Source organism: Haliaeetus albicilla, chromosome 8 (genome assembly GCF_947461875.1).
Source record: "Haliaeetus albicilla chromosome 8, bHalAlb1.1, whole genome shotgun sequence".
Lineage (NCBI taxonomy): Eukaryota > Metazoa > Chordata > Aves > Accipitriformes > Accipitridae > Haliaeetus > Haliaeetus albicilla.
This window is the reverse complement of record NC_091490.1, coordinates 26,656,944-26,677,070: the sequence shown is the minus strand read 5'-3', so window position 1 is coordinate 26,677,070 and position 20,127 is coordinate 26,656,944. Positions and strand designations below refer to the sequence as shown.

General features: G+C 39.7%; 1 protein-coding gene across 6 annotated transcripts in view; it reads left to right on the top strand.

Annotated features, from left to right (window-relative positions):
* NTNG1 (netrin G1) overlaps positions 1 to 20,127 on the top strand; it is a 149,886-nt gene that overhangs the window by 47,748 nt on the left and 82,011 nt on the right. The gene's annotated exons all lie outside the window — the stretch shown is intronic.

Genomic DNA, 20,127 nt, shown 5'->3' with positions numbered 1-20,127 from the left:
GGTTGCTTTATAGCTCTGTCTCTGCAGTGCTAAGTGGATCTATACAATGTCTGACATAATAACACTTCATTCTCAACTGGGACTCTGCAGCAGAAAACCAGAAATTGTGAATAAGAGTAACCATGATTAGCTGTATGGAAATTGCATCCATTTGAGAGGAAAACAGTGATCTGGGCTACAGTGCATTGTGGTTTAACCCCAGCCAGCAACTAAGCACTATGCAGCCAACCCGGTGGGATGGGGGAGAGAATTGGGGGGGGGGGGGGAAGGGAAGTGAAATTCATGGGTTGAGATAAGAACAGTTTAATAGAACAAAGGAAGAAAATAATAATAATAAAATTGCAATAATAATAATAAGGGAATTAGAATGTATAAAACAAGCAACGCACAATGCAATTGCTCACTACTTGCTGACCGATGCCCAGTTAGTTCCCAAGCAGCAATCGCCCCCTTCCCCCCCTCCCCCGGCCATCTCCCCCCAGTTTATATACTGGGCATGACATCACATGGTATGGAACATTCCTTTGGCCAGTTTGGGTCAGCTGTCCTGGCTGTGCCGCTTCCTAACTTCTTGTGCCCCTCCAGCCCTCCTGGTGGCTGGGCGTGAGAAGCTGAAAAATCCTTGACTTAGTATAAACACTACTTAGCAACAACTAAACACATCAGTGTGTTATCAACATTCTTCTCATGCTAAATCCAAAACATAACACAGTACTAGCTACTAGAAAGAAAATTAACACTATCCCAGCCAAAACCAGGGCACACTGAAATGTAAGGCAAGGTTTCCGGGGGACTGAGGACCTCTTTTTGTGTGCAGTGGAGTATTAAGTAGGATACTCTCAACTGCATTCATCTGTAGATGGAGAGGATAAGTCACACCAAGTGTAGGACAGAGGACTTTAACTGAATCCTTTGATACATGATGCACCTACATCTTACTAGAACTTCTTTGCCAAATAATCTCAGCACCAGAAGGGTGATAGGAATAGCCCGTTTAGGCCCCAAGGATAATGGGGACATCAGACCTGGTGATCGGGTTGCAGCTGCTTTGCTGGGTGAAGTCAGGCTCTGGTGGTGTCTTGTCCTGAGGTTGGGTCATTCAGGAGGGAAAAGCAGAGCAATGGTTTTGGAGTTAATGCTCCATCAAGATGCGTGTTTGCTACATCCCTGTTGATGAGGCTCAGACTGTTCCACCACTCAAATAATGCTTTTACTTTTGCTGTTGATGTATCTGTATTATTTAGGTATTTTACAAGCTTAACTCTTAAGGTTTTGGTACAATTGTACGACTAATATCTGTAGTCCAAGACACTCTACATTAATCGAGCTCTGGTTACCTCTGGTGTTTCTGTTAAGTACCACCAAATTCCACAAACCCTGCTTAAAAATCCTCAACTGTGTGATACAGTTTCCAAAACATCTCTCAAAAGGTGTGTTAGACTGTCAGAAAGGAACAACAAGTGCAGATTTTCTTTTTCAAAACCATCAGTCTTTAACTTTACCAGCAAGCAGAAAAGCCAGGTGGCATTGCCCCAGCAAGCCCGCTGTGCCAGCCGCCTGGCTGGTGGCACGCACAGCCAGGTTGTGCTTGTTGTGGTCTAACCCCAGCCAGCAACTAAGCACCACGCAGCCACTCACTCGCGACCATTTCTTTTCTACACAGGAGCCACAGGGATGTGTGGAAGTTAGGTGATTCCCTCCTTCGCTTCCCTGCTTTCTCCGTTGCTCCAGAGCCCCGCATGCACAAGATTAGGCTCTTCACTTATGTAAAGTGCTGAGCTCAAAATAACCCAAGTTGTGTGTCCCCGTTAAAGACTGCAGTACACACTACTGCCACTCTCCTACCACAGAATGATAGCCAATTTATTCCCTAACACAGCAAGTGCAAATTTTATCAGGGTGATAGACTATGTAAAAGAATTTTTCACTGACAAATTCTGTTTCCATTCCTCTCATTGATTCATTGTTTCAAAGGACCCATTATCTCTCCCATTTTCTATACCGTTCCCCAAAAGGTCATATTACTGTTTCTGGAACTTCTTGAAGAAAAAATAAAGTGGTGGTTCTTTTTTTTTTCAGATCAGAAAAAAATAATATTTTCACAGCTGTTGGTGAGAAGGTTAAAAGTGTGCTAGCAGCTCCAATGATTAGCACAGGCTGCTTCTGTGTGCTTGTTTGTGGAAAGCTTGTACACCATCCTGCATGTTTCTCCAGCTCTCATTGCAGAGCTTGGCAGAACCCAGGAAAACTTCATCTGTGAGAAAAGCAGCTTGGTGTCAAAGCAGTTTTGCTGATAAGATTCAGTCTGGTTCGTGGCTGGTGCTGATAGAGCTTTAGGTGGCTAGTAAATAATAGATATATTTGTACTGCATCTGTCAGCTGCTGTTACGCCTATAAGGAACACAATCTTGCTGGCTTTTGGCTTTTTGTAATGAAGTATTTATCAAAAACAACTTCTCTAATAGAAAAGCTTCATTGGTCTTCATTTCAGGTGTCTAAACATTATGTGAGCTGATCATTTAAAAAGATATCTACGTACCTGAGGGTTTAGATTATCAACAGGTCTACAATATGCACTTGCATTCACATGTTCAGAGCATTAAGCCCCCTTAGATACAACTCTGTCTGAACAGAGGTACTTGGTAGGAAAGTGGGGGGAGAGAGAGCAGCCCCGCTTGCTGTGCCCCTGCTGCTTCACGAGCCTGTGCTGGGGCTGGGGACAGGCTGTGGGGACAGGCTGTGGGGACAGGCTCCTCCTGCCCTGCCAGTGGAGCGGGACCTTGCGCCTGTGCGAGTGTGCATACAGCCCCCGAAGCCCCACCAAATCCACAGGTGACCATACCGTAGGAGGTTTAACCTATTTCTAAGCAGTCAAACCACACAGGCAGCATTTCTTTCTTACCGTGTCTGACGGGTGCCTTTGCTGAACATCTCTTCCCCGACCATCAGTGTCATTCTCCATGGCAGGTTCTGTGCAAGATTTAAACATGAAACCAAACCCTGGTGTAAAGTGGGCACTCTCCTGAGAGGGAGATGAAGAAGCTGCCAACTGTTCAGTGCCAACTGCTGTGGGCATCAAGCAGTTTGCTGTGTCTCCCCCAGAAATGCAGGCATGCACTTAAAATACCCAACCATTCTCACTGGAGACCATATCAGTCATACATTAGGTATTCATCTTTCATTCCTGCCTATTACTAATTGATAGCTGAGGTCTTTAGCATGCATCATATCTCATTGCACATCATGGCTGTAACTAAGTTGAAAACACAAAGATTCCTTAGAGCTAAAGATTTGAATGAAGAGACTTTATAGATCTTAGTTTTACATGATGCTGCCTTTTGTACAGTAATTACTATTCTTGAGCTGTTCAGGTCCATGCTCTGCTCTGATTTGCATGAGTTAAATCCAGACTAACATCAGTGGCTTTAGCAGAATTAGTACAGGTTTGGTCTCATTTTCTCTATCAGCGTTAGTCTTTTGCATAAACTGCTAATGGTCCCAGTGATCCAGGCCCCACCAAGGTAAGGGCTATTGAAGCATTTAGGCAGAATTTGAGCTTCAGGAAGGGCAGAGAGATCGGAGAGCAGGGGATGAGATGGGGTGAGTTTTGTGCTTCCTCTCCTTCCTTCTGCACCTTGTACCTAGCCCAGGATCGGTCCTGGAGCTCTCCTTTGATGCCAAGTCTAGGGAAAGCAAGCCATTCTTCAGAGGGGAAGGCTATTTAATTAGTTAGTGGGGTTTCTCACCAATTTCTCTTAATTAATAAACCATTTCTAATTGAGAAAGTTGTAGAAAGAAAAAATCTAGACTATCTGAATATCTCTTTCAGCTAAGCTGAGCTGCAGAGCTGGACTGCATGCCCAAAGGAAGCTTGAAAGCTTTCTTCCAGTTTTATTGCCTTCTTTCTTACCTTTCTCTCTAAAAAGCCTGCAGAAAATTCACTTGAAATGTTGATCCATCTGAACTTTAAGTTGACATCTGCATGAACTTGTTACCCGAAGTTTTGGGTCAGCTTCCTGGCTGCTGAATATACTTTAACATTTTTAATCTTTTATTTTTCTAGCCTTTTTGCTCTTGCCAGATTTCAGCAGTTTTGCAATAGCATATAGAGGCAAAAAAAAAGAAAACACCAATTTTTTTCTGTTAACAATCAAGGGAAAGCAAAGAAGGAAAGGAAATGAGAAGCAAAAAAAGAAGAGAAAGAAACAGAAACTTGAGCAAAAGAGCAAGCACTATTATTTTTAAAACAGGCAGCTGGTTCTGACGATGCACCTAAGGTAGTTTGCTATTTCTCCGTAGGACTTGAATTAATTCCTCTCAAGACTTCTGTATTGATCCTCATTCTTTTCAGAGTTCCTGACCTTCCTCCTTTCCTGTCCCAGCCCAGCTGGTATGCTTTCATATGGCTTGGCTAGCTTCTCAGTGCTTGCATTTCACATTTCAGCAGGAATACCCTTAACATACTTAATCTACTCATTTATACCATAGCAACTGGTTAGAGATAGTCTGTAGTTCTGTTTGGTTTGGGTTTTGGTGTGGGGTTTTTTTAATAGAAGATGTTATCTATTGAAATAAAAAGTCAGGTTGATTTTGCCACAACTATGAAAATCTCACAAGTAAAACTTGTGGTCTGTCTAGTGCTGCCATTCCTTGCTTCTGTATATCCCGCTTTTTATGTTCCCCCTCTCTCCCCCAAAAAATGTAAAAAGTGCTTTCTGTCAACATTTTTAACAACTTATATGCTAGATACAGAAATTATTATTAGTGGAAATTTTCTTTCGAGTCAAATTTCAAAATTTTCAGTTTGCTGTCCAGCTCAGAGCCACGACTTTGATATCTCAAACTCCTTCACAAGCTACAATTTCTGTCCTCTTCAAAGCGTGACTGGAAACTGCCTGACTCCTCTTTTACAGTCTGTTCCCGTTCATTCTCTACAAGGGACGTTTCTGCACATCCTGTGCCTCGCTGTCCCTGTCACCATCTGAGAGCCCATCTGCCTGCCTTATGCCTCTGAGCGCAGAGGAGAAGATCCCGGAGGCTGTCTGAGGACAGTGCGGCTGCCGGGCTCCCCAGGGCAGCAGGACCTGGATGTGAACTGTGCCCGCAGGAGTCAGGAGGCAGAAGGAGCTCTTGCTGGTACTAACAGATAAGAGCGGCCACAAAGAAATCCAAAGGAAATGGCCAGGCATTGTGAGATGGGGAGGACAGAGGGAAGAAGGAGGCTTGCTTGCTAAAAATTGCGTTTTCTGTGGAATGGAGGACAAAAAAAATTGAATTTGGGAGTTGCTGATTCCTTCTTTGGTGAAGGGAAAGAGTGTAGGCTACTGTGGATATGGCAACAGGTGCTTTTTCAATGGCTGAGAAATTAGGAAAGTATTTTTTTTTTACTTTCACACTATATGGAGAAGGAAGATACAGATGTGCGTTGAAGAATGGTAGAGGAAGTGAAAATGAGAGCTGTCTGTGGAGACACCACAGTTAGTTAAGAGCAGAAAGTAATTATTGAAGAGAAAAAATCTTCGATAAAATATATGTTAAGTTTTATTAGTTGTGCTGGGGTGTTTCTTGAACCACCGTTAGCACGTTCCTGTTCTTGTATTCCACTCCTCCCTCTGGCTCTATTCATTTTCTGATTTTTTCCCCTTCTTTTTCCATTGCTCCTCATCCTCTTTCTTTGTGAGTAAGCGAGGTTATTATTAACAATCAATTTCCTTCTTGACATGTAACTGTACAACGGTTACCTGTTAGACTTTTCCATCCTTTGGCCAGCCCTACCTTTTCATGTACCTGGTATAATGTGTAGTTAAATTTAAGTGATGGATCTAATGACTCATAAGACAATTTCAATGTCATTTGAGGAAAAACATCTTGATAATTTCTTGACAGTCCCTGGGGAGCATCTACCCAATCTCAACTAGTTTGAGCTACCACCAGGGAAAAAAAGACAAGAAATTCCTTTTTCTTTTTCTCCCCATCATTTTGAAATGACAGCCGAGCTAAATAAATAAACAGTATGAAGTAAATCTCATCCTTAAATATATCTGATACTGAAAGTAAGAGTTACTTTTATTTGTCCAAGGAGGAGCTTATATTCAGCCACATTTCTTTAGGCATTTACAACATTAATTTTAGTAGTTAGGATTTGTAAAAAGAAAAGATTGTTAGAAGTGTGTCTGGAAGATAGTTGCATTATTTTAATCCGTAGGGGAAACACTTTTGCTCCTATTTAAAAACACCTCTGCAGTTCCGCCATATAAACTTTACTGTGCATAGCTGCCTCCAGCCTGCCCACTGGGGAGTGAAACCTTCCTGCCTGCTTTTATTGCCCAACATGATACAAAGTGAATGAGACTTTCAAAATTCACTCACTTTTTGTAAAGTTTTTGTGTGTTACTTACTAATTCAGAGAAGGAAATGTATTGTCTCAGAAAAATTGTGGTACCTGTCTTCAACTGGACTAAATGAGTAAAATGGCAATAGGCTGATGTACTGGCTGAGGATCAGCCTGTGGTTTTCAAAATGACGTGTCCTCCTAATTAATACAGGAGAGCTAAGTTTACACTGCATAAATTGAACCTGTGCTCGAACACTTCTCTTTCTCCACCACTTAATGTTCACAGACCACGATGACTTGTCTGAGGCTTTGTGGTTAGAGGTGTTTTGTGTTAGGTTTGGTGGCTTGGGTTTTTTTCCAGTTTCTGAGTATATATATCCTTTTTGTTCTGCTTTGACATTGACATTGTGTTTTGCTTTAGTCTGAACACGTAGGAACAAACAACCTGATCTGCATAAAACATTTGTGTCACCTTTCCCTCCTGAAATTAGTATTCTTCAAAACAAACCAATATGTTTATATTGCATATAACATCCTGTGACAGCCAAAAAATGAGTACAGTAGGCACGCCATTTGCAGCTGATTATATTAATTGCTATTCAGGTCATAGCTTAGATTAATTATTGTGTTTGTGTAGGATGTTCTTTAAGAGGTTTCCTGATTGCTGTTCAGCAGATTGATTACTTATTACATTTACCTTGTGGTTTCTGTGGGGAAAACATCTTTTAGGCTTCAACATTTGCAAACATACTGAGGCCAGGCAGGGCCGCTGAGAAGTGAGGATACCTACGCCTGCCACATCGAGAAGCCACGACATACGTCTGCATTAATACCAAGCTAGAAAATCGAAGGTGCATAAAACAGACATTTATTTTAAAATGCCTGAGTCTAGAGATAGTAACGTAGCCTTAGGCACTGATGTACTTTTTGTAATTACAGTAAGGAAAAAGAAATTTAAAAGCATACAGAAAAATGCCAGTTGGCAAATTTGTGTAGATGAGACAAATGATTTACAAAAGAGCCCTCCTGAATCCTTGCTGTACCCATCACGCAATTTGCAAAAATCCATGTTTCCAATGCCTTGAATCTCATCATTTGACAACAGAGTGACCCAGACTTTGATGGCAAATGCAATGAATTGCTTGATGTTTCTCCTAGAAATTGGCTGGTGTGAGGCAGAAATGGGAATATGATGTTTCCTGTGGAAAAAAGCACAATGTTCCTGTTAGCATCTGGAAGATTTTACAGGTATTTTTAGGCACATTAGCTTTAAAGAAATTCAAGAATAAATTCACGTATAAGTCAATTAGGGGACATCCTTGGTCCTAGTGAAGGATAAAGGCAAATGTGAACTGTTAGATTTTCTTTTATCTCCTGTAGCCCTCTTGAAATACATTAATTAACCAGATGGACTCTCAGTCCATATTTCATGACCTGTTCTTCATCTTTTTGTCCGAACAACAAACACATGATCATAAACAGCTGTTTACAACAACGAAAGTATGAGGTGCTGAAAAGAAGACAAAAAAAGTAAAACAAATAAATCATAGCAATCATAGTTGCTCTAAATATTTTTTAAAGATTGCCTTGCAATATAGTGCTGAAACAGTAATAGGAGTAAGGTATAAGACTATGTATAATTTTGCAACAGACATGAAGTTTGTCTTTGTTCATTCCTATCATTCACTTTTATTTCTTTACTTCTATTGGAGGGTTAATAAAACAGAAGAAAAATGAAATGTTTCCTTTAAAATTCAAAATAATCACTAGAGCCTGATAAAAGATCTTAGCAAGCATTCAAGATGGTAGTATCATGAACAGATGCTTTGTTTCCTGTGAGTTTTCCTAGTGGAGCCAGTAGCAGCTCCAGTCAGAAGGGGTTTAGGGGTCCTGAGTATATGAGGACCCTTTTCTTTTTAGCAGTTAGGCTGAGATAAACTGTCAGTTAGAGTGTACTAGATGTGATGATGATGGATATGACACAAGAGCTCCAAAGAGATAGTTAACATAAATTAGTTTTGACCTGCCACTAAATCTTTGCATCCAGCAAACAAAATTCTGTGCAGTGATACCTCTCTTAATGCAGTGATTAATGTATGCCAACACACTGGTCCATCCAGTAAGTAAATTGATATTAAACTGTGAGATCTTTCCCTCATTTGAAAAAAATATTTTAGAGGCACCAGGTAGACTTATTTGTCAAACTCTGTAGACTTACCTGCTAGAGTTGCCTAATGCTGGAGAAATACAGTATCAGTGAACCAGACCACCAGGGGTTTTTTCAGTGGAAATGTATAAACCTTCCTTAGTGTATTTGCTGTATCTCATACTTTTCCTTCTCCATATTCTCATGCATTTAGTTTTTAAAATGGCATGTTAAGTAATACTACTTAACATTGCAAGCCATAAAAATAAATTATGGCCAAGTTCCATTAAGAGCCTGCTTCTGGTTCACAAACATATACTCTTTATAAAAGCATCTTTAGACTTTTGGGGAAAAGAGGGGAGGAAAAAGAGAACTTACAAAGCTGCACTTCTGGCTGTTCTGCATGAGTTCTTGTCCTGGTCTCTAACACCTGTTTTGTCATTTAGCATAATGACCACTAAGATGGAGGCATGAGAGGAAATTAGGCAGTAGGGAAAATGACTTAATGGTAATTCACTTTTTCGTAATCCAGCACTTTTCCATCCCATTTTCTTTACCCATCTTAAGACAGTGACCTTTTATTTTCTTATGCTTTTCCTCTTGTGTGCAAAATTCCTCACTGTAGACAGGCTGCTGCCTTCAGACCGAACACTCAATTCTTTGCCTCATACACAGCAAAATGAAGGTGTGATTTTTACGTGCATGAATGTAGTTATGCTATTTGGACTGTGTTAGCACATATTAAAAAAAAGGTGGGAATGAGGAGCCAAAACCTCTGGGAACTCCAAGCAATGCGTGATCCTATTACCCTACACTTTCAGTGCTAATGTTACCAACACAGGATAAAGTCTCACTGGCATAGAGGGGCATTTATGTGCTGTAGTTATTCCCTGACTTTCCCATGTGAACATATCCACTGTGCTAGGACTAAGGATGGGTGAAATGCTGTGCATTTTGTTGCTGATTATAATGGTTGCCTTTCTGAGGGTATTAGTTCCTGGAATAAAGAAATTGGAACCATGACTAAAATAGTGACTATGGGCATGATTGGTCAGAGTTGAGTTATGAGGAGAGACTGGCACAAGTAATTTTTGCTATAGTATCATGTTCTAGGAAAGGAAGGGAACTGTAGCCAAATACCTGAGAAAACCAGGAAGAGGGCTGAAAGCAAAGAGGGGGGGAAAAGGTACTTTTTGGCCAGAACCTTGCCTGGAAAGGTGCTTGGCCCAGTGAACTGCCTATGGTTGTTCACTCATAATGCCTGGTAAGTGGGACCTTCTGCATACTCATAGCAAATAAGTAGGACTGCATTAACAGCATACCTTCTCCATCACCAGTTTTCAAGAGGAACCAGCAGGACTCCCAGTATCACTTTAGCATTTAGGAAAGAAAGACCTGGCTGTGACTTCCTGGCTTTTATATTCAGGGGAATTACCTGAAATAATTGAGGATTAAGAAGGAGGAAAAAAGCAACAAAAAGAAGTTGTGTTTTTTAAACTTCAATTGTTTTTTGCCTTTTTTGTCTTATGACCTCAGTTCTTCACACTCCTCCATTCCTGTTTCATACCATTATCACCTCTATTTCAGTTTCATCCAGTGTTGCCGACAGTTGTCACTGACTTGTTTCAAAATTTAGTTGTACTCTTTTTTTTTTTTTCCCCAGTGACTTTCTTGACCAAGGACACACCCCAAAGCCTACCTGTAGAAATGTAGGAGTAAGGACTGCAGTGCCTTAGAGCTGGAATCCTGTAAGCAGGCACTCCTGCAATGCTCTGGTCACTGATCCCATTTATACGGCATCACATGTGGTTCACACAATCGGCTCTCAGATATAGTTGCAGTGACTTCAGGGAGGCTACTTTGGGGGGTAAAGGCTCTCAGCTGTGAATAAAGAATTCACGTTTTATTCTCTGGCCAGAAGGTTCGCAACAGCATGTGTCAGTAAATGCTTCCTGTGAAAAGCGCTGCCTAAGTGCTGCTTCTCTGTCCCTGAAACTTTCCACTTCTGAAGCAGTTAACCATTCTGTGGCATTTTGACAAGTAAAAATCCCAATAATGGTACCAGCATCAGTTGTGATTGGCCAGGGAACCAAAACATAATTTAGTTTACACCTATTTGAGTATCAAAATCTTCAGCTTCTGAAGCCTTAATGCATTTTTCAGACAAAATTGATTTTAATTAAAGACACTGCAGGAAAACCTAATACATGTTTGAGGATTTAATTTCCTAAATTTTTGTCTCCTGCAGCTTTAATGAAGTCACAAAAGTTATTCGTACTTTATCCTTACTTACACAGATTTCCCATAACATTGCATTAAAGATGAGAATGTAAGCAATGTAGTCCAGATTTTAACTAGATTTTCACAGCACTGAAAAGTAAATGTGTATCTTCCCAGAGATTTTATTCTGGGAAGCTACTATTGATACCATCCAGGAGGCCAAAGATGATCTCCCCCCAAACTCTGGAGTAGATTAGGGATGTAGCACAGAATCTACTTCGTATGTAACTTCTGCATTATGTCATGTAAGCATGGAGAAAACATGAGTTTCCTCTAGAACTGAAAAAGCAACTATACTGAAAGAAGGGAATTGTATTGTTCTTACTTGGTTTGTCTTGGATCATTGCAAAAATTAAGTAAGCCTTCCCTAGCCCTTCTTACTCATCTGCCCTACTAAAGATTCAAAACCCCAAATAAATCCTTCATGCAGCCTTCTCACCATTGACTTGACTTATACTGCGGCTGCCCTTTAAAGAAGTGTTTTAAAAATACAAAGCATGAAACCACTAAGGAGGCTGCAGTCTGGGGTGCTGCTTTTATGGGCAAATGGTATATTTTCTTACAACATCATTCTCACATTTAATTATTATTCTTGGTATTTCATCAGTTCAGAAAAGTTTCATTTCCAAAGTCTAGTGTACACATGCACCATTACTGCCTGTTCCGCTAACGCGATGCAGGCAGCGTGCTGCAGCCTGCTCTCAAAGCAGCAGTTCTATTTGCAGAACATCCTGTCTATTTGTAATTTAATTAAACTCACTTGGTGAATTATTTTAAATGTCATACTTAATAATTGGTGGGTTTTTTAAAAATGCAGATATAATAAGGAATAATTGATTTTACATGAAGTGAAGTCCAGTAATAAAAGAATTCCAAACAATAAAACACAGTGGGAGAGAAGTCCTCATCTGAGATGACTGGAGGGGTACATCACTTATCACAATAATGTCATTCTTTTAACCTTTACAATTATTCACCATTAAGAGATTGATTTTACTCACAGTGTCCCCCATTGAACACAGTATGTCCCTTCATTATTTTTTTTCTACTATTTCTTGTGGGAGAATTTCATCTTACAGACTCTTGCTGCTGTATACCTAATTCAGTATCTTGGAGTAAATCTGCTTCAATTTTAATCCGTGCAAAGATTCTCACAGTCTTCAGTGGGAGTTGAGGGACACGTGAAGCACCTGTCCATCCCAAATGCCAGAGTAACAGCACCAAATACATGTAAGGCCTAACCCTCTTGTTATTCTTTGCACCGCTTCCTGAAGTTTTCCTACTCCCAATTTACTCAGGAGTGTAGGATGTGGCTGTTCTGCGTTCCCTTCTCCAAGGTACAGCAACAAGCGAACATCTGAGCTTTGCTAAGACCAGTGCATGACAGCATGTCATCGTAACAGTGACAAAACAGCAGGTGGCCAGCCACAAAACAATAAAACTGACAATCAGATGTATCAAAATGCTGTCAAGATGGGGAATGCCTCCAGGCAGAGATTGTCTTCATCCCTGTTTGGGCAATGCCCCTCAGCAGTCTGTGGGCTCGGACCACTCAGTGACAGGCTACTGCAATACCAATGTGTAAACAAATAGCAATAATTAATACATTCAACAGCCCAGCAGAGAGCTTTTTTTTTTTCTTTCTTTCTTTCTCTGTTTATCTTAGACCATTATATTAATCTTGTTAATGTAACTGAACTGTAAACATTTTACACAGACCTATGGTATTCAACACAGTTGCGTCTCTTGAACCACAAGGTAAGCTGAAAATAGGCTGGCAATCTCCTCAGCTGCGAATAGGAACGAATAGCGGGATGAGAAACAGTGAGTTTAGAATCCATCTTTGACATGTAGTATGCTTTTTAATGGCAAATGTGGGCTGTCCAGTACAAAATCAGAATTTGAGCGCCATTACTACATAACTTATCCTAAACTCCTCTGCAGGATGATGAGCTTCATTATTGTATAAAAGCTAGTCAGAACCTCAACAAATCTGCCTTTTCAGTCTGTTATCTTTTGTAGTTACATGAGCCCATGCCTGACTTTGCCCTGCTAGCCTAGACTGAGCTAATAAAGCCATGCATTTGTAGGTGGTATTGAAAAAAACAAAATCCCATTCATGATGGTGACTGACAAACATCAAGCATCTTAAGTGAAGGTGCCCTGAAGGACTTACAGCCTGCAGTAATTTAATTAAGATATCAAAGTGATAGCAATTATATCATTTATGACAGCTATTCTATTATAAAGCATTTCTTTAATTAAAAAAAGGTGATACCTGAGAAGGCAAGCACTGCTGTGAAACACACTTGCCTTACACTCAGGGAAACACAATTACTCTTCAGATTTACTCGAGTGACATTTGTTTTACCGCCTTCTTATCTGCCCTCGGGTGGGGGCTGTGGCCGCTGCTCCCTGGTCCCGTGGGCTCCCCGCAGCCCCGGGGCACTGCAGGGACCTCGTCCTCAGCCCTGCCCCATCTCCAAGCTGCAGGAGCAGAGCAGTGACTTTTAGTTTTTCTCACTCAAAAACTAGTGCAAGTCGCTTTCCTCCACTGACACTGGGGAAGAGCAGCTGATGGCAAAGCAGGCCAGCTTCAGAGAAGCATGATGTACGTGGAGCTAAAAGCTGCTGGGAAGTGACAGGAGGATCTGGGACCTCATAAGTACTAGGATACCTCCTGGAGCTTTTATTCAATTGCTATTCAGGTTTTATTCAGTAAGAACATCTGTTGGTTTCAGTGAATTCTTGACTAGGAATTAAATTAATTGAATCTCGGGGTAGGATTTGCCTCATTGAAAGGAACTTCAGAGAATTTAAATAAAACCATAAAGTCCTAATAAAATATTTTCTGTGGCATAAGGTTATTTTATAACATAATAAATATTTAAATATCTCTTCATATATTCAACATACAGTTTAAAATCATTTTCTTCTTATGTGCTTGCAGATTAAAAAAAATCAGAACTTCCTATTTTTTTAGCATCATATCCAAAATCTTGGCCAAGTTTCTAGTCATCCACACGTATACAAAGCAGTGTCTCTAGGTTTGGGGAGTACAGGACCCTACAAGAAAATGATAAGTCAGAGTTAAAACTGTTTGCAAACTTTTACACACACACACATATATATATATATATATATATAGTTGTAATTCAAAGTTTCTAACTCTTACATCTGCAAAATAATGTTTACAAAATTAAGTCTACAAAAGCAATCTAAGAAATATGGGAGCTTTAGAAAGGAAATTTACTGGGCATAATGTCAGATGGAGGAATTGATTTTATAATCTAAAGCTAGTCAGTACTGTATTCCAAAATATATACAGATAAGCATAGAGATAGAGATATAGATAGTGAGAGTCACAAATGTTTGCAAGGAGGCAAGACATAAACAGCAGATTTTTTTTTTTAAATAGCTTCTATGACAAAGAAAAGAACATCTCTGCTTGCTTGTTGAATAAATTACAGTAATACATCATTTAAAATAACCTTAGTTTGTCACTATGAGTTATTAAAATCAAAGATAACAGGTTTGCTTTCTTCTTATGTACATTTTAATTGTTGACCAACTTTTTGAATTTGCAAGTGCGCACATAAAGTATTAACTAATGTATTCAAATGCTATATAAAGAAACTCACAAAAATAATCTCAAATCCATTTTACATTATTTAAAGCCCTATGTTGACTTAAGTTGTCAGCTAAAATTTAGAGTTATTTTCAGGAGCACTTTCAATAAATGCTCAATCAAAAATTAGAATAAATGAAAACTAAGAAATCTAAGGGCATAAATCTTTTGAAGGTGCTTTTTCCTTTTTTTTTTTTTTATTTTTGCATTAACATATCACGGATGGCCACGTTGAACAGTGTGATTTTTTTATGCTGTCTAAAGGCATTGTTACAAGCAGAGCTATGCCACTTCTTATCCTTAAAACACTTTATTAGGGCCTGAGAATACTCAGATGGTATATGCAAAGTGTTTGTATACAAAAAAATGTAAATGCTGCACAACTTAAAGAAGGAGGCATATGGCTTTGGTTTGTAGCATAGTGCAGCCCTAAATTCTGTGTTGGAGGAAAGAATATCTCACCTTTTCTGAGGTCTTTTATTTTTGCACCCGTACAAATAGTGACTCATTTTATAGACAGATATTTTTCATTCTAATAAGTGCACTTCATATAGCTCCTTTACTACAAACTGGGACCTAAAACTCCCTTTAAAGATAAATGCTGAATAACACTAGATTGTTTAAATTACAGAGTAACTATAGGAATACATGGCAGCATATCTATCGTTGTGGCAAGACAACTTCATGCCTTTCCAGCCTTGGGTGCTGCCTTATCCAGCCACAAAAGCGTGTTACATCAGAAGCACAGCCAAGTGTCAGGGAGGTGATGTCACCATCATGCCCCTCACTGAGGCAGCTGGAGGTGGAGCTGGGCTGTCCTGGTACACTTCTGCCCCTGAGCATCCCTGACCTCTGGGCTGCACAGCCAGGATACTGGCAGCTGGTGCAAGGTGTTGACTTTTCCTATACCACTGCAAGAAGCCAAGTCTGTTGGAAAGTAGTCCTACAGTCAACTGGAAAGTCATTAAACAGCATTTTTGCTCAAAAATGGTTGAACAGCTAGACAGGCTGGGATAAGGAAATGTAATTTTTCAGATTTCAGATGGCAGCAGTTAATTGCATTACTTTAGCCAAGGTGTTTCTCTTTATCACGTCTTCTGTAAGACAAGCCTGTGATGTGTAGAACTGATAGGGAACATAATATGGTGTAATTTATTACTTCCCAGGGTGGTACAGTGGAAGGGAGCATACTTAGAGCTTGTCTTATCAACTTACTCTGTAATAGATTGAAATGTATTAGGATAAAAGGAATCCCTGTCCTCAAACTTTACCTTCAGGCATCCCAACAGGCAATTGTAGAAAGTCTATTTTTTCCACTGTAGAAGAATTACATTCAGTCTCTTCTTGTGAGAAACTTCCCCACTTAATGCTTATCAAAAGTAAATATTTTTTAGGGTATGTTTATTCTACATTGTTCATGAGTTACAATTGTCTCATCCTGACATATGCACTCAGGCTTAATCTTGGTAGAGGGTTAACAGCACAGATAAAGAATTAGCAGCACAACATCCACGTAGGCAAACAGCATCAAAACGCCGAGCACCACTACACATCCCAGGCTGTCCTGTTCTTACTACTGGGGTTGCCTGAAATAGCCCAGTTGATGTGCCAATGGCTACTCCTTGTTACTGTGGAGGCATGCAGAGGTTTAAAGTGGAACCTCATATTGCAGCAGTCTTAACTGCTTAAAGAAGTCTCTTCATCTCCAGATTTGAATTACTTTACAATAACCCAGTAAGCAAGTTTGGCTCACTTCAAGGGAGTTGCTTGCATGCTACACATCTGATGTGTTAACTGGAAGTATTACGTATGTTATCATAAGCCTTTCTTGCACTTAAGAGATGCTCTTGTTTTATTTCAGGTAGAAGAGTCTCATTTACACTTGGGAGGTACTCTGTGTCATTTGGGACAGTGACTGAGGCCACGAAATATTTTTGGAGACTGGTTTTATCTCCAATTCCCATTGCTCTGAGTTTCCCCACCTGAGGCAGCAGAGCCCGAGATGCAGCAGCAGGGATCATGCAGGCAGTACGCCCCTGCCCTCTACATAGGACAGAGGAGCAGCTGCTTTCCTTCCCCCTGCCCTGCCATCCAGCCAGTTGGAATTCTCCATATTTCAACATGCTCTGATGAAATAAGTTTTGAAAATGACGGGTTGTTAGGAGTCAGTGCAACCACATACCATACCTGAACTGTAAATTTGCAGATGACAGTCTTAGTACAAATTATTTTAGGAAATGATTGTATATTTTTCAGAGCTGTGCAGTTATTTTTTATTATGGATATATGTAATAAAGGAAATTACATTACAATCTGCAGCACAGAACTGAATAAATTACCAGTTTATCACAAAGTTTGCAACCCTTCCCCAAAAGATACTGTATGGGGTGGTTTTGATTGAATTACTTATATTGGTGTGGTATCCTAATGTGGATTTGATGAATGTCTTCATTCTCTTTCAAAGCACTATGTGCTATAATCTGAATGTGCAGAGACATCACACAATTCATTGTGAATACTAATAAGACATCACTGTATAATAAAATTCAATATTTAAATTTGTTTCTGTAACAATTCCACATTATATAGGTATACACTGTGATTCATTAAAAATATTTATTTTATCCTGACAAACACAAATGAAGGGAAAACAATGTAGCCCACCTTTTAAGAAAAATGAGGTGAAATTGGATTTCACTTACAATTGTCATTTTTATTTATGTTCCTTTTCATTCTTCCTTTAAGTGGTTCACATACACACAAAGGTCCTCTGAGCCTGGGAATTCTGTAACAAAAAATGATCAAATACAACAGAAATGAGTGCAGATTCTGTGGCAATAGTAAGACAGATTTTTTTTATATATTAAAAGCAGTGTTTCTCCATAACATCAGCAATTCTAATTGTGGTGTTTGACATTCAGTGTTAATCCATCAGCTCTAAAGCTTATTAAAAACGGCAGTAGACACATTGGTAATATAGGAGCAGGTCAGAAATTGTCAAAAACAATACTGACATTAAGAATCAGAAATAAAGTTACAGTTATTGTAAAAATGCAGTTTTGCATGAAATCCACAGGCACAGAATCAATAACACTGTGGAGTGGGATGAACAGTGCCTACAGGTGCAGACAGTCCCAGAAGCACAGCTGAGACATCCCCAACAAGAAAAGAATTTCTTCCATCTCTTTAGTCACTTTTATTTGTTGTCTGGCTCTGCAGTTTCTTTTTTCTGTAGCATTAGCCATAGAATTAATACAAAGACAAAAAAATTTCTCTTTGGTAAAGAGGCCTGTGGGGCAAAGGAAGAGGGTCTATTCCTGCCTTAGCCACCACTTGTCTGAGCATTAATTACTTCTCTCTGTCTGATCTCCCCCAGCTGTAACTTTGTGGGCAGCTGAACCCACTTGCAAGTCATTTGGAGATTTACAGCTAAAAAGTAATATGCAAAACATTACATTTAATGCAATATTACATAAACATGGATTGATAAAGTTTTCTTGTAGCTTTAAGTGACACGGTTTTGCTATCCTTATTCATAGCAAGTACACTACATTCCTACATCCTCTTACATGGGTAGCCTATTGAAACTGGTGTGATAGTACGGAAAATAAGGGCTATCATAGTTGGGGAAGACAACTTGCCTTGGCTTAACAAAGCTGTTTACTTTCAATGATAACAAAGCAAAAGATTGTTCAGATTTGGGGAATTAACTGTTTACTGAATTGCACTCAGTGTTTGTCTCATTGTGATGATTAGTAAAACAACAACTTATTATTTTGGTAATGCTGTCATGAATATACACATTACATTACTTGGTGTAGCCTGTATAGGTATTTGATTAGACCATCTCTTTTAAGAAGATGACTTTCTTCTGGAAGAAATAAAGCAAAATTTGAGATACTCTTTTTCCTACTATGTTTTGCTTCACATTTGACAAAAGTTATTTAACTATTGCTACTACTTAGGAATCCTCTTTAGCAGTCTTAAAAGTCTCCCACAGAGGAAGCAGGAATCACCCCAGGAAAACTATTAAAGCCAACAGTGGTTTGTCCCAGTCAACCATTAATGAATACCATGGAGGATTGGGTATCCTTCTGCTCATTGTCTTGCCATAATTCATACTCAATATCCCACAGATTATGCAGAATGACTGTCTGTTGTAGCTGCACATTTAGGCAAGCAGATAGCATCTTTTAAGTTGGTGGAAATTTTAAGCGGGAAATAAACAGTAAGATCTGTTTCCTGAGGGTGAGTACTTAAACAAGGACTCTGTCTTTACAAAGCCAGTTAGGTTTGGGGTTTCGTTTTGTTATTTCCCCTTTTAACTTTCTAGTACAGGAGTTGTGTGTTTCAGTGCATGAAAATAGTTTTGTATAAACTTTGTGTCGATCAGAATAGGTCGATACAGTGCATTTTGGTATCTCAATCTTCATCATGAGAGTTTGCCAGTATTCAGAGTTAAATGTAAAGCCTACTATCACAATGAGATACTGTAACATACCTTCCATCAAACTCAGCTGTACTTCCCAGGTGTAGCATATTGTACAGTTCCACTTTTAGGAAAAAATAAAATTTTCATATGAAGCAAAGAAAAAATCTGAAGCATGCTTACGTATATGCATACACATAGAGAAGAAAAATACTGCCTATAAAAAAACAGAATTCTTCATATCTGAATTTAGATGCAGAGATTACAACAGAAATACCCTCAGCGCAAACCTCAGCAGCATTTTCAGGTGCTATGTTTACATCTGTAGGATGTAATCTGAGGAAAGGAAATAATCTGAATTTGTTGTCCTAAATCCTGCTGCTCTTTGTAAGAATAAAATTGTAATGATGCCTTGGGGTGACATATGTAGTGAAAGTCATTTTGTTGGGACAGAACTGGTTGTGCCCAAGTACAAAACATTTACATCCCCAGAATAGCCTTTTGCAGCATAGATAACACTTGTACATACAAGTCGATATTTGTATATGTAAATGACCTTTTAACAGATAAGCACGAGTATGACAGCACAAGCATAATTCAGCTCTTTGTTCACAATTTAGGGTGCATTTTCGTGTTGCCCTTAAGCCAGTCAATCTATCTATACTGCTTCGCTTCCATCCCCAGCTGTTGCATCCCTACTGGCAGTATCAGCACTCATCTGGCCAAGCAGTACATCAGATTAGAGACTTGATTCAGTGGAAAACTAAGACTGGCGAAAAAAGTACTTGCTCTCTAGACACATCAACCCTCTCATCCAGCTCACCACACAGCAGCATAATTGCTAGGCACAAAGGTGGGATCTCTCAGGTTTGCAGGAATTTGGTCCTTAGAGAGAAGCTGCCAGCTCAGAGACCATCAGCTCCCCTGCAGGAGTGCAAGGGGAGGCGAGTGGAGGGAGGCTGAGCAAGGAGCACACTGCCAGATTGCAGGCTGATGCTTGCTTGGGGCAGGGCTGAGCCCACAGCAAAGGCACAGTTCTGAAGAAAAGAGATTTTTCCAGTGGATCCACTGGAAGTTGCTGGATTGGAAAAGTGGCACAACGGCATTTCTTAAACTTTTTTTCACTTTCATGGACCCCCTCCAAACCCAGAATAGTTAAGTTTTTGTTGTTTTAAAGAGTAGCCCCATTCTAACTTAGTGTAAAATTAGCTTTAGGGAATGGAAGCCCTTGGTCTGTTTTGCTGCACTGCGAGGAAAAGATAGCAAGCAAGTGAGCAGCTGCAAGGCCCCGGCAGGATGGGAACCCTCTG